This window comes from Larus michahellis, chromosome W (genome assembly GCF_964199755.1).
Source record: "Larus michahellis chromosome W, bLarMic1.1, whole genome shotgun sequence".
Taxonomy (NCBI): domain Eukaryota; kingdom Metazoa; phylum Chordata; class Aves; order Charadriiformes; family Laridae; genus Larus; species Larus michahellis.
In genome coordinates, this window is record NC_133929.1 from 24177248 (window position 1) to 24192842 (window position 15595).

The following is a 15595-nucleotide window of genomic DNA, read 5'->3' on the forward strand; positions in this document are numbered from 1 at the left end:
AAGCCGTACACGCGACTCGCTTATTTCTGATTAGCTAGTTACACTGTCCACGCGCTGTCCATGCAGTTCGTTCACACATCAGATTGGTTACAAGAATTCGCATAGTAAATTGCTTAGTCATTAGCACAACATGTTTTCTGCCTTCTCAGTTCCCGTTTTTCCCATGTACTAATTCCATCTTCTACCACCTGTTTTGCTCTTAATCTAATCTCTCATAGTAGGGAGGCTGGCTCACATGGCCATTTTCTCTCAGATACATTCCTACACTGCACCAGCATTTTGATTTAAGAGTCACTACAGATTTCACATTCTGCTGGAGGGTCTACAGACCTAATGCAAATAACCCCTCCCTCTGTTGTAGTAAAATTGATATTAACTAGAAAAATGAAATGTAACATGTACCCGAAGCAACCAAGGGAACCTGCCGCTGCTGCTAAAAGTCATCTACACAGCCCCAACCATTAATTATAGAGAAATAGTAACTAGACATGATTAATCTAAGATTGAATTAAGCATCTAACTACTAGACAATGTAGTAGCCTATTCCTGATGGAATTGGCTGATGTAGTTGCCAAGCCACTCTCCATGATATTTGAAAAGTCATGGCAGTCAGGTGAAGTCCCTGGTGACTGGAAAAAGGGACACATTGCACCCATTTTTAAAAAGGGTAGAAAGGAGGACCCCGGGAACTACCGCCCTGTCAGCCTCACCTCTGTGCCTGGGAAGATCATGGAACAGATCCTCCTAGAAGCTATGCTAAGGCACATGGAGGACAGGGAGGTGATTCGAGACAGCCAGCATGGCTTTACTAAGGACAAGTCCTGCCTGACCAGCCTAGTGGCTTTCTACAATGGAGTGACTGCATCAGTGAACAAGGGAAGAGCAACGGATATCATCTACCTGGACTTCTGCAAGGCCTTTGACATGGTCCCCTACAACAGCCTTCTCTCTCAGTTGGAGATACACGGATTTGATGGGTGGACTGTTTGTTGGATAAGGAACTGGCTGGATGGTCAGTTGCATCCAGAGGGTGGTGGTCAGTGGCTCGATGTCCAGACAGAAAGGGGTGACAAGTGGTGTCCCTCAGGGATCCGTACTGGGACCGGTGCTGTTCAATATCCTCATCAATGACTTAGACAGTGGGGTCAAGTGCACCCTCAGCAAGTTTGCAGATGACACCAAGCTGAGTGGTGCGGTTGACAGGCCAGAGGGACAGGATGTCATCCAGAGGGACCTGGACAGGCTTGAGAAGTGGGCCCGAGCAAACCTCATGAAGTTCAACAAGGCCAAGTGCAAGGTCCTGCACTTGGGTTGGGACAGTCCTCATTATCAATACAGGCTGGGGGATGATGTGATAGAGAGCAGCCCTGCGGAAAAGAACTTGGGGGTACCAGAGGATGAAAAGCTGGACATGAGACAACAATGTGCACTCGCAGCCCAGAAGGCCAATTGCATCCTGGGCTGCATCAAAAGAACCGTGGCCAGCAGATCCAGAGAGGTGATTCTCCCCCTCTACTCTGCTCTCGTGAGACCCCACCTGGAATACCATGTCCGGGTCTGGAGCCCTCAGCACAAGAAGGACATGGACCTGTTGGAGCGGGTCCAGAGGAGGGCCACAAAGACGATCAGAGGGCTGGAGCACCTCTCCTATGAGGACAGGCTGAGAGAGTTGGGGTTGTTCAGCCTGGAGAAGAGAAGGCTCCGGGGAGACCTTATAGCGGCCTTCCAGTACCTGAAGGGGGCCTACAAGAAAGCTGGGGAGGGGCTGTTTGCAAGGGCATGTAGCCATAGCATGAGGGACAATGGTTTTAAACTGAAAGAGGGTAGGCTTAGATTAGACATTAGGACGAAGTTCTTCACAGTGAGGGGGGTGAGACACTGGAACAGGCTGCCCAGAGAGGTGGTGGAGGCCCCATCCCTGGAGACATTCAAGGCCAGGCTTGATGAGGTTCTGAGCAACCTGATCTAGTTAAAGATGTCCCTGCTTACTGCCTACCAGTTCTTAAGGGGGCCTACAGGAAAGATGGGGAGAGACTCTTTATCAGGGAGTGTAACAATAGGACTAGGTGTAACTTTTTTAAACTGGAAGAGGGTAGATTTAGATTAGATATTAGGAAGAAACTCTTTACTCTGAGGGTGGTGAGTTTTAAGGGATATTAATCGTTTAATATAAATAAATAAGTTTTATGTAGTATAAATTATTTAGGATTATAATTTGGTGTGATTTGTGCTGCTTGTTTAGTTCTACTTAGCATGAGTAGCCGGATTTGCCTAAACCTTTAGGCCATGAGAAAGTTATTCTTCTTAGTAATTTTCCTAGCAGATGGTACAGTGCTGTTTAGTCTTTTAGCACGGGAAAGTGCTGGATATCATACTGATGTTTTGGTAGTGTTTCTTTCAAGTCCAGGACTCTTGGGTTCCCCATGTTCTGCCAACAAGGGCAGGTGCACAAGGAATGTAAACCAGAAGACAGAGAGGCTCCAACCCTCGGCTGAAACTGGAATTCAAGAAGATAGGTGTCTGCCTGCCTCGACACAGAAAAATATTCCAATTAGATGTTAGAAGACACCAGACCAAAAATCACCATTGGACTAAAAAACATGTGGACAGCGTATGAAGGCCACGTGGGGGGTGAGTGTATATATCACAAGGGTATAATTGCCTAGGAATTTCTTTGTCCAGGGTCCCTCTCTTTAGAGGCACCCAGCCCGGGCTGTTCTTGCTGCTGTACCTTCCAATTAAAGGTGCTTACCTTTCTTGCTGCTGTACCTTCCTGAGACTCTGCTGCAGGAAACCTAGGGTTGAGCCTGAAGAAGGAGGAAGCATGCCCGGGAGTAAGAGTGTGTGTGCGACACCATGAATGGTGTGTGAATGCTTGGGCAGCAGCTTCTCCTTTAACAGTGAGACATTGGAACAGGTTGCCCAGAGAAGTTGTGGATGCTCCATCCCTGGAAGTGTTCAAGGCCAGGCTGGATGGGTCTTTGAGTAACCTGGTCTAGTGGAAGGTATCCCTGCCCATGGCAAGGAGGTTGGAACTAGATGATCTTTAAGGTCCCTTCCAACGCAAACCATTCTATGATTCTATGATCTTTGTATATGCCAATCGTCTTGGGCCCAGCAGGGTAACCACATTGTGAGGCTTTTGTATACAACCCAACTGTCAGTGTATATTCCCTTCCAGGATAGCAAGAGGTGCTGCAATCAATTCAGCCCCCTGACTAGATGTCTGTACACCTGTTTGTCATAATATAATTCCTGGAAGCAGAGCATATGCGACTGCTCTCCATTGTCTTTGTCCAGTTGCTGTGTATGTTGCACTTACATTTGTAAACCAGGCACCTTTTTTGTGCTCTTCTATTAACTTGTCATAAGGGGGAGCCTCCTCCACAGGAGGTGTAGGGATATCTCCAAGGGGAAGAGTTTCCCCTAGTGGGTGCACATGATTAAATGATACAGTTCCTAGAAGAGTGGCATGTGGAGTGGTTACATGTGGTTTTCCTAATAGAAATCATTGCTGTAAATATTGTTTCCATTCCCAATGTGTGTCTGCCTGAGCTACCCCTGCATGGGCCCTAACAAAATCATCAGTAACCCACCCATGAATAGGTATGGGCGTGTGTACGGTCACACTATCTTGACCTGTGATTCTTTCAGTTTCTTTTAGTGGCCAAAGTACAGATAAAATTTGTTTTCCCATTGGAGTATAATGTATAGCAGAGCCTTGTAATGCCTTCGACCAAAATCCTACAGATTCTTTCTGATTTTTTGTCCCAGTCATCTGCCACAATCCCCACGAGAATATATTATCTAGAATTCAAAAGGATATCCTCACCTAGGAGTGTATAATTGCACATGCTCCATCAAAGCATTTTTGCAGGCATCAAAGGCTTCTTGTTGTTGCTTGGTCCACTGCCAAACAATCTTCTTCCTAGTTAATTTCTGCAGAGGGTGCATTAATACTTCCAGATGCGGGATAAAAGTTCTCCGATACCCTAAAAGTCCCAAGAAGGTCTGTAGCTGTTTTACTGTGGTTGGTACAGGAAATTGCTGGACTGTTTGCTGTACCTTATTTGGTATTTCTCTAATCTGTCCATGCCAAACTATTCCCCAAAATTGTACAGTAGTACTAGGGCCCTATATTTTCTTTGGATTAATTGCCCAACCTTGGTCCTGCAAATGCGCTTTCAGCAATTCGGCAGCTGCTTCACTTTCTCGTTGTGACTCTGCCATAATCAATAGATCATCAAGATAATGGTAAAGAGTAGTGGTACCTGACCATAGTGCTACATCATCTGCTGTCATTTGGTGGCAAATGGAGGGACTGTGTTTGTATCCCTGAGGCAATACTTGAAAAGTATATTGCTTTTGTTGCCAGGTAAAGGCAAACTGGTCTTGGCTTTCTGAAGCAAAGGCTATCAAAAAGAAAGCATTATCAAGATCTATCACCACTTTCCAGGATTGTAAATTTTTGCTAATTTTTTCTGTAAGAGTAACCATGTCCGATACTGTAACTGCAATTGGGGGGGTGACTTTATTCAATTCTCTATAATCTACAGTCATTCTCCAAGTGCCATCTGGTTTCTGAACAGGCCAAATAGGATTATTAAAAGCAGTCATAGTTTCCCTAATGATTCTCACTTGCTGAAGTGCCTGAATGGTTTGAGTAATTTCCTCCCCCCCGTAATACGATATTGTTTTACAGTTACCACCTTGGTAGGCACGAGCAGCACGACAGGATCCCACTTCAGGAATCCATGCAAGACAGTTATAGATCAAAAGGCAAATCCTGCTTGTGAAGTTCCAAAGCAGAAGCGACCATTTGAAGTTTCAACTGTTCGTCCTGCCGATACATCAATACCCAAGATATATTCTTTACTTGGGGCAAATAACATCGTCATGGTAAATGGAGTGGTATTTCCTATTGTTAAGGTAACCTTAGCTCGGAGGGTGGGGTCAGATTTCCCCTCAGTCCATGGATCTGTGATGTGGCTTCTTTATTATTAATATTACATTATTACTATGTAATACAGTAACCTCAGCTCCAGTATCCACCAGAGCTAACGCATGTAAAATCCCCCCAGACCGCCACTTTATAGTTAAAGGAATGTAGGGGTGTTGGTTCCCCTCATAGTAAGAGGCTACAGTGGTGTCAATTTTGGGGGACTCGCCAAACCTTCATTTCTGCTGTTTGGGCATTTGCCAGGAAACGTCTTGCATTGAGGTGGTAAGCAGGGCAGAGGAGTTGGTGGTGGAGCCAGGGGCGGTCGGCTTTTTTGCATAAATGCTAACTTTTACCATCAGTGAAACATTTCTGATGTTGTGATCCCAGATATTTCTGATCGTATGATACCGGCTTGTACAAGATCATTCCACATTTGTTTCCTCATCACCCGTGATGTAACTCCTTTTGGTTTTGCTGGCTTTCCTTTATTCGCCACCCAAACAGATGGTCACGAAATTACAGCCCCAATTTCCTTCAAGGTATTTGCTAGGGTACCTACGTTACCCATAGCATTTATCGCTGCTGGTATAATCAAGGACTTCTTTGCCAGCCATGGCATGGCTGTTCCTGGATCCTGATGACTACACTAAATGTGTGAGCCAGCACAGGGAGGATGCAGGAACAACCTCAAAACCATGGATGAAATGCAAAGAGTAAATTTACTTTTGTTACCTTGCGGACTGGGGGATCCCTGAAGCAGTACCTGGACAGAGGCACACAAGTGGAGATGCAGGCACCGTGGAGCTTGGTCCTTGCTAGACAATTGCCAAACCTGCTGCTTTCTCCTGTTTATCAGGGATTCACGCAGGCATAGTTTACCACTGTGCTTTGATCTTTCCCACAGCAGGGCAGGAATCTCATAGGGTCCCTCTGAATCCATCACAGGCCTATGTTATCTAAACACAGATGTTCTACTTGTCAAGCGCACAAGACTAAACAACAATTAGTATAATATATGTGTTTTTCTACACCTCAGCTGCAAGTCAGTTGAGCGTGTTTACAATCCTCCTTGCCAATCTTCTGTTATTTTACCACAAGTGCCAAACATGTATTAGCCAGTAAAATTACTTGTCTTTTTACCTGAACATGTGCTTCTTTCTTAGTCACTAGAGATACTACAAGATTTTCAGGACAGGTCAGGGCTTGTGGGGATTCTAAAATGTCAGGTCTAATGACATTCCACAATTGACTTTGTGACAAGGATCCTTGCAAAATACAAAGAGAAAATATTTTAACTTCTAATTCATACCTATGTGTCTTGTCTCTTTAACTGAAATCTTCAAAGCATATTTAAATAACATTTATTGTTGTTTACTTGCAACGTATTCTGAAAAATTTTAATCCCTTCTAAAATACACAACTCTGCAGTGACACCAACCCCTGTTATCCTATCAGAATAAAAGGGTAATACATTATATATATTTATAAAATATATTTACAGTGATATATTTATACTTATATTTACTGCTTTGTCTTAGATCTGTCTTCTGGTATTTCATATTTAATCTTGCACCTGCAGATGACAAAAGAATTGTTCATTGCCTTCTCCAGGAGCAGTTTTATCCTCATTCAGTCAAATATTAGAAATGTGGAATTTCATTATTAAAGGTTATATTCATTCCACTCAGGAATTAAGTAGTCAGAACAGAGGCTTAGAACAGAGCTCATGGGATATTTATACTGTCAAACAAATAATTTATGAACTTCATAAAGATACTTTGCATATCACAGCATCGAGGCGAGTTGTCATTTTTATGTCTTCTGTATCTGTTAAGAATGTCTTTGTGGAACTACAGTGAATAAATATTGCAGCGACAGTTACCTTCTTTTGTACTTTTGATCAAGTCAGTGTTCATTTGAAGAAGAGCTGAGGTCATTAATATGTTACTCTTCTTTACTATAGAGCAAGGAATTTAAGCTTTAATAATGAGTAATAACAATTCTTGAATTATTAATTCATGTTTCTGTAACCCCTCCCCATTTTGGTAGTAGCAATAGTCTAACCATCTAAACAAAATCTCTGAGATAGATAACTGTTATTGTCTTCATTTTACAGGTGGATAGTTTCAGGCACAGAAAGCACCATGGGGTTTTTTGCTATGTCAGAGACAGAAGTTTTTTGGCTATTATTATATTTGTTATTAACATTAAATATTAAATATTATTATATTTATATTATTATTATTCAGCTTTGAAAACCAGGTGCTGCTGGTTTGCAAAAGCCATTTGTGAAAGACTGGAACTTTAAAATAATTGTCTCAAAGCTTGCTTAAGCTTCTGCAAATTGATGGCAGGCTTGCGGGCCGATAAGAAGCTTGCTTGTATTTATTTAGCACCTTCTGCAGACCATTCTCTTGCTTACCAGTCACCACCCAAGATTGCCATCAGCTGAAGATCTGATCTCCCAGCAGGCAGGGATGCGCTGTATAACCTTTTAGAGAAACATGATGCATGTCCCTCTGTATCAGGTAATGACTGGGCACGAGAAAATTGGCATAATCTGCAGAGTGTTACCGACCAAATTAGCGCCTTAGAAAAGGATGCTAAACTCTGGCCCGGAAGAGGGAAATCTATAATATGCGCCGTCTTAGGCACCAGTCTGGTAGCGGCTGTAGAAGCCCGAGACTAGCAACATAGTGCTGAATCCCAAATTATACAATCTTTACAAGCCCTTGTCCAGTCCCTGCAAGGACAAGTGAAGGATCTAAAGGGACAATTAGCTCAGGAGAGAGCTCAGGCAGACTATCTACAGTCTGCCCTTAAAGAACAGCTCCTCATGAGCGAGAGTCGTGACAGCCATCCCCCCCGCTAAGACTGAAACACTATACCCCTTTGAAGAGCTAGAAGAAGCAAGATTGAGATTAGACAAATTAGAAATACCTCCTCACTCGCTCCGACCTTTGATCAAAATGGAATATGCATATGACAATGATCAAGACGACTCCCCCCAAAATATTACTAAGGAAGTGCCATACGCCACTACAGAACTAGATAAAAGTATGGACTTGGGGAGAAGTTGCCCAGGAATTAATCAATTACGGGTGGAAATATGGTCCTGTTAGTGTCCCCTCTGCCAAACAAGACCCGAAAGGGTTAAGACGGGCAGAATTGAAACACACACCCCCTGCCCCCCCCCCCCCCAACCAGGAGAGGAGGGCACCCCTCACTAAACCACCAGGCGGGAAGGATATACCAAATAGGCGGAGTGCACTATGGACCATGGGATGGAGAAAAGGAATCCCCCGAGATCTTATGGACGGGCTACAGACAAGCTAGAAAGGTTAATTAGGGGATGGCCGAAGAAACCGGTGATCCCTCGAGATTTAATTTTAGGGAAGTCAAAAGAACCTTGGGATAGCGATGTCGTCCCTAGTGCTCCCCTGGTGCCCCTCATAGATTTAACTGATGGGAAATCGCCAGTGCCAGCAGGAAACTAACCCCTTCGCTCCCCTATAGTGGGCGGGGGGGCAGAGGATGGGTACATATTAAACAGCTCACTATTAATAAGCAAGGTGACCTTGGGATTACTTGTTTTGTAGGACCTAAGCAAATCCCAATAACATTTGTAGTAGATACCGGTGCCCAAATTTCAGCTATTAACATAAAAGATGCAGAATGCAGCGGTATATCATTGTCTAAGCGATATTTGTTTGTGGCAGATGCATTCGGTAACATTCAGGCACAAGCAATGGCTACTGTCAGTTTACGGCTACCAGGGGAAGAGGCAGCAACTTCGGTGTTGATGGCCGTGGGATCATTTCCATTTAATCTCTTAGGACTTGATATCCTGAAAGGCAAAGTATGGATGGAGGATAAGGGAGGAAGCTGGTCTTTTGGTGCCCCACTGATAGAGATAAGGCTCTTAGAACTGCGCCGTTACTTCCCCCTGAGAAACTAACAAATATCAAACCCTACTCTTTACCTCTTGGAGCATGGGAGGGAATAGTGCCAGTGCTAGAAGACTTAAAAGAACAAGGAATTGTGGTTCCTACTCACTCCCCTTTTAATTCCCCAATATGGCCTGTCCGAAAGCCAAATGGCAAATGGAGGCTGACAATAGACTATCGGAGACTAAATGCAAATACTGGCCCACTAACTGCTGCAGTGCTGAAGTAGGGTTTGATATATTAAAGCTGTACACTAATTGAAGTAGGGGTTTAATATATTAGAACTGTAAATTAGAGTAGGAGCTTAATTTAGGAGACTAGGCGCCTTAAGGCTGTACAAAGAGCAGATGCAACAGCTGTAGTACTAAATGTCAGAACTTATCTCCTATTTTTTAAGACAGAATGCTGTAGGACAATATAACCTTGTAGTAGAAGCTTATCTCTCAAAACAAGGGGCCCAGGATTACTGAGGAATGCAGAGACAAGTCAAAGCTAACACTTTTGATGCGCCAGCAAGAATAAAGAAGTAGAGTAGAGGCCTGCAGTTCACCAGAAGGTCACAACGATGAAGAGGAGTGGAGGAAGTAAACGGCCACCAGATGTCTCTGAAGACCACCGAGAGACTCTAGTGCGCATGCGGGAGTGGGCAGTAACCTGTATTATTATGAGTTAATGAATAGGTAATCATTTCTTGGAAAACTAGTGAATATGCATACATAGTATGTATTTAAACTGTACATCTAAATCAGTCAGCGCGCACATTAGGGGGACCAATCCCCTGTGCGCCTGGCGCTGCAATAAAGAATACCTGCTTAATAGTCACTGAGACTATTGAGTCTTAACTATGGCATTTCACTGCATCAAGAGGCTTGGCAAACTGACTACATCACACTCCCTCAAACACGTCAGGGTAAGCGTTACGTGCTGACAATGGTGGAAGCAAGCACCGGATGGTTGGAAACCTATGCCGTACCCCATGCCACTGCCCAGAATACCATCCTGGGCCTTGAAAGGCAAGTCTTGTGGCAACATGGTACTCCAGAAAGAATTGAGTCAGACAATGGGACTCATTTCAAAAACAGTCTTATAAGTACTTGGGCAAAAGAACATGGCACTGAGTGGGTATATCATATCCCCTATGATGCACCGGCTTCTGGGAAAATTGAGCGATACGATGGACTATTAAAAACCACCCTGAAATCAATGGGGGGTGGAACCTTTAAAAATTGGGACAAATATTTAGCACAAGCTACCTGGTTAGTTAACACCAGGGGATCCATCAGTCGAGCTGGTCCTGCTCAGTCAGACCTTTTACATACAGTAGAAGGGGATAAGGTCCCTGTGGTGCATGAAAGGAATATGCTGGGGAAACCGTTTGGGTTTTTTCCTGCCTCAGGCAAAGGCAAACCCATTTGTGGGACTGTTTTTGCTCAAGGACTTGTATGTACTTGGTGGGTGATGCTGGAGAATGGAGAAATTCAGTGTGTACCTCAAGGAAATTTAACCCTTGGTGAGAATACTTAATTCTGAGCTGTATGATGTTAATTGTTATATAACACTAACAGTGTTCTATAAGTGTTTTTCAGGATAACATATTGGTGATGAAACCTGAGCTAGCTTCATCAAGTGGTGTCCAGCAAACTCTTCAGGATGGACATGCTACCCATGGGCACGAACCACTATGAACTTCATTCATCCCTGAGAACTTCATTCATCTTTTCCACCCTGAGATCCTGCTATGAGAGATGAAATCCTACAGTTATGAACTAAATGGACTTAGTGGACTTCTGTAGATAAAATCATAATTGAGTAACCTGCATATATCTGTTTCTATATATATATGATGTATGTATAGATTGATAGATGAAGTATTAGTCACCTGAGCATGATGCGAATGTTATGGAATAAGGGGTGGAATGGCCCATTTGGCCAAAACCACACCACCATCAAATCCATGCCTTTCCAATTTAGAGACCAGGATGTCATGCGGGACAGTGTCAAACACTTTGCATAAGTCCAGGTAGATGACGTCTGTTGCTCTCCCCTTATCTACCAATGCTGTAACAACATTGTAGAAGGCCACCAGATTTGTCAGGCATGACTTGCCCTTGGTGAAGCCGTGTTGGCTGTCGCCAATCACCTCCTTATTTTCCATGTGCCTTAGCAGAGATTCCAGGAGGATCTGCTCCATGATCTTGCCAGGCACAGAGGTGAGACTGACCGGCCTGTAGTTCCCCGGGTCTTCCTTTTTTCCCTTTTTGAAAATGGGGGTTATGTTTCCCCTTTTTCTGTCAGCGGGAACTTCACCAGACTGCCACGACTTTTCAAATATAATGGAAAGGAGCTTAGCAACTTCATCCGCCAGCTCCCTCAGGACTCGTGGATGGATTTCATCAGGTCCCATGGACTTATGCACCTTCAGGTTCCTCAGATGGTCTCGAACCTGATCTTCTCCTACAGTGGGCAGTTCTTCATTCTCAAAGACCCTGTTTTTGCCTTCTGCAACTTGAGCAGTCTGGTTAGAGCCCTTGCTAGTGAAGACCGAGGCAAAAAAGTCATTCAGCACCTCAGCCTTCTCCATATCCTGGGTGACCAGGTCTCCTGTTTCCTTCCGGAGAGGGCCCACATCTTCCCTAGTCTTGCCTTTACCCCTGACGTACTTATAGAGGTTTCTCTTGTTATCCCTGATGCCCCTAGCCAGATTTAATTCTATCTGGGCTTTAGCTTGCCTAATCTGGTTCCTGGTCATTCGGACAGTTTCTCTGTATTCCTCCCAGTCAACCCGTCCCTGCTTCCACCCTCTGTAGGCCTCCTTTTTGCTTTTGAGCATGTCCAGGAGCTCCTTGTTCATTCATGTGGGCCTCCTGGCCTTTTTGCCTGACTTCCTCTTTCTTGGGATGCACCGCTCCTGAGTTTGGAGCAGGTGATCCTTGAATACTAACCAGCTCTCTTGGGCCCCTCTTCCCTCCAGTACTTTTTCCCATGTTACCCTGCCAAGCAGGTCCCCCAGGAGGCCAACATCTGTTCTCCTGAAGTCCAGGGTAGTGAGCTTGCTGCGTGCCCTCCTTGCTGCCCGAAGGATCTTGAATTCTACCATTTCATGATCGCTGCAGCCAAGGCTACCCTTGAGCTTGACATTCCCCACCAGTCCCTCCTTGTTGGTAAGGACAAGGTCCAGCATGGCTCCTCTCCTCGTTGGCTCCTCCTGGCATGATTCAGTTAGACAGTTACTCAACATACAGGAAACCAGGCTTCACTAGGTCCAGCACTCACTGAAATACTTCTTGTTCCACAGTCACTTCAGTATCTCTGGCAGTGATGTGGCACTGCACCTCATCCCACCCTTCTACCTGGTGCCTGAAAGTCCTTCAGTAACTGACTAAATATTTCTTTCCCTGAATTTCACAGGAATTGTGGCCTGCATGGTCACTGCCCTTTCTTCACAACTACTTGATCTACCAACATTGTAGCATTTGTAGCATTTATTCTTCTTTAAACACTTGGACTGACAAAACCACACTTTTTATTCAAGGCTTCTAAGGGGAGCTTCTGCTCAGCCACACCTCAGCCAGCAGAGCTGAAACCTCTGGCCAAGAGGTTGACATAAGGCATTGTGGGACTGTTATTGCAGAACTGTTAAACGCAAGAAGAGCAAAGGCATATCTATAGTGGATGTGGAGTTACTCAGGCCACACAGAGCTGAGGACAGAGGTAGAAAATAGCTGCGGCTGGCATGCAAAGAATGCAACATCTGCGGTTCCCTGTACGAGGATGCTTGTGAAGCTACATGAGATACGGGACGGAATGTAACCATTCCGCGACCTTGCCTTATGATGTATAGCAGATACAGGAACGGGATGGTACCATGAAACAGATAAGCTGCCTACTTGCTTACTATGAAACGGATAAGCTGCCTACTCGCTACCCTGAGCCAACATTTTGTCAGATTTTGATGAAATGCTGTCCTTTGTGCGAACTTTGCTCATTATAATGTCATTATAATACCATTATAATACCAAAACACATCTCCATCCCAAAGGCTACCCGCCTCCAAAGTGCAACCACTCCTCCTTGAGTCTGCGCCCTGACTTTTTCATAAACTATACCTTTAAATGTGAAGCGAGAGAATTTTACACCAATCATGATAAAAGTATGTATGACTAAAGTCACTCAAACTCCACCTTGAAGGTAAAAAATAGTATAAAAATAGCCCGAGAGAGGGGGAATATCAGGGAAGACACCATCGTGAACTAGTCGAGGAGAACTCCATCACTGACTTCCGGGATCAGTCGATGGGCTGAGCCTTTCTTCCCCCCTCCATAGGGACGCCTTTGGGTAAGACTTCGATTATACCGAGTGTTTCCTCGGGAAACTTAGCAATTTCTCTAGAGAATCTCTATCCTACATTTATAGCCAGGCTGTATCGTTTATAACTTTGTCACGCACTTTGTATATGTAACAATGCTTTCATTTGCACGTGCTTTGCAGACAGTGTATTTATCACCGGCAATCCTAAGAACCTATATATCTGTTGCTTAAATAAACTGCACTTTTTTAAGTAGCTAGTCATTTTGGCTTCTCACTGAACGCGACCAAAGATTTGAAGGTGTCTGTGCTAGTTCGTGAGCACGACTAGACTGAAGGTGCAGTCCACTATTAGTGTATCCAAATCGTAATAGTTTAATACATATTAAACGCGACTGGACTGATAGTGCTGAATTGGGCATCACTCAGAACTTAAACCTAGCCGCACCTAGCCTCCCACCTCGGTGAGGAGTGTTAGAATGCAAGGGGGTTTATTTTCTGCCAAAACTGCTTTGTCCTTTTTCACGCAACAGAATTTTGGCGTAGTCGGCAGGATTGCCATGGATAAACTGCTGCAAAAATATGATTGTGCCCCTTCCCAGGCTGGGAAGGAGTGGGCCCATAAATTTTGGAAGGATGAAGAGAAAGTGGTGGAACGTATTGAAGAGTGTTGGGCTTCACAGAAGCTCAGAGCGGGGAAAGGCAAAGGTGTGATCTGTGCGGTGTTAGGCGCCTGTTTAACTCGTGCACAACAAGAAGCTAGGGAAGCCCCTGCTCCTAATCTGATTTCAGCTGTAGAATATGCAACCCTGAAATCGGAGAATGAGGTGCTGAAGTCATCATTAGCTTTTCCGAAGGAGACAGGAGAAAAATTAAGAACTCAAGTTGATAAGCTTGTGAGTGAGAGTGAATGTTTAGGAAACCGGAATGCTCGACTCGGGAATGAAAATCTCCAACTTAAAGGTGAAAATCACCAACTTAAAATGTTATTGGAAAGGGTGACTGGGCTCTTAGATAAAATGCAGCCCTCAACCCAGGTCCAACAAATTCGTAAGTTAATGTGTTATCCAAATTCCGGAACCCAGACCGGAGATCTTTGGTCTGACAGTGAGGAGGAGGAAGAAGATGAGGAGGAAAGGACTTTTACTGTGAAATCCTGAGTCTTTCCTTTACAACCTCTGATTAAAACTGAAACCATGGTTGATGATGATGAAGTCCACACCACTGTGTGTACTGTTCCGTGGACACCAACAGAGTTAGCGAAAATAAGGGAAAAATATTCGAGGCGGCCAGAAGAGTCAGCTGTTGAGTATGTGTGGTGAGTTTCTTCTGAAGGAGGAGATAGAATTATGTTGAGTGAGGAAGAAGCAGGAGACTCTTGGGGACCAGGACTGTTTTTAACTACTGTGCCCGGGGATCATAATTATTCCCTGACTGCTCGAGCAGCCTATTGGGCAGGTGGTATGGATCTGCGAGAGAGAGGAAGAGCCATTAGAGATTAGAGCTACAGGCTACTCTGATCTGTTTGCAGCAATACGGAAAGCAGCTTGTCTGCAAGCCATGTATGACAGAGAGGAATTTCGGAAATCCCCAATGTCAGCCCCTATGTCTTCCCGATTGCCTGAAACCGTTCGCTGTTAGCACTCAAGATCATATACGAGATGCTAGGGGTGCTCATGGGTGGGGCCGTCGTCACTACATGCCCACCTGGAATGAATATGTACAGGAAATAGACCAATACGGGCGCCGAATGGGCTGGGCCAGCCTAACTAGTGAAAAGTCCTCTGAACACTCCCGAAAGGTTTGCCAAGTCAGAACTCACACTCAAACCCCTAAATCGGAGGGAAGGTTTAAGCCTCATAAGGACCGAAACGCGTTGTGGCGTAAAGCCCTACAATTAGGGGTGCCCCGACAATTCTTGCACGGTGTCCCTACGGGAGATCTCTGTACGCTGGTCCAATCCCTAACTAGAAAGAATAATGCGGCTGGGGAGAAAAGTCTAAAAGTGTGGAGGCATATTGGGGTCCTTTCTAAGGAAAGATCTGAACCACAGACCTTGATTTTTGCAAGTGTACGCACAGACTGCTGACCAAACCAAAATCACAATCTCCCCTTTAAATAAAATGCAATATTTTACAAAATACGTTCTTTTCCATCCTAATGTACCCTAAGTAGATAAAATAGATTAAAATATTAATATAGATCATGTTCTTTCTATAACTGTAAATCTTTTGCAGGATTTTTTCATGAGTAGTTCTGAGAGGCTTGATAGCACTCCATGCAGCTTGATAGGAGGCTTGATAGAGGCTTGATAGCACACCATGCAGCAGCAGCATGAAGGATACAAGACTACCCTGTGCTGGATTGTTCTGGATCCCAGTCTGCCAAATACCTACTTCGG

At 44.5% G+C, this 15595-nt stretch overlaps 1 pseudogene; it reads left to right on the forward strand.

Annotated features, from left to right (window-relative positions):
* The first annotated feature begins 2856 nt into the window (after positions 1 to 2856).
* On the forward strand, positions 2857 to 14835 carry LOC141735471 (uncharacterized; annotated as a pseudogene).
* The last annotated feature ends 760 nt before the right edge of the window (positions 14836 to 15595 follow it).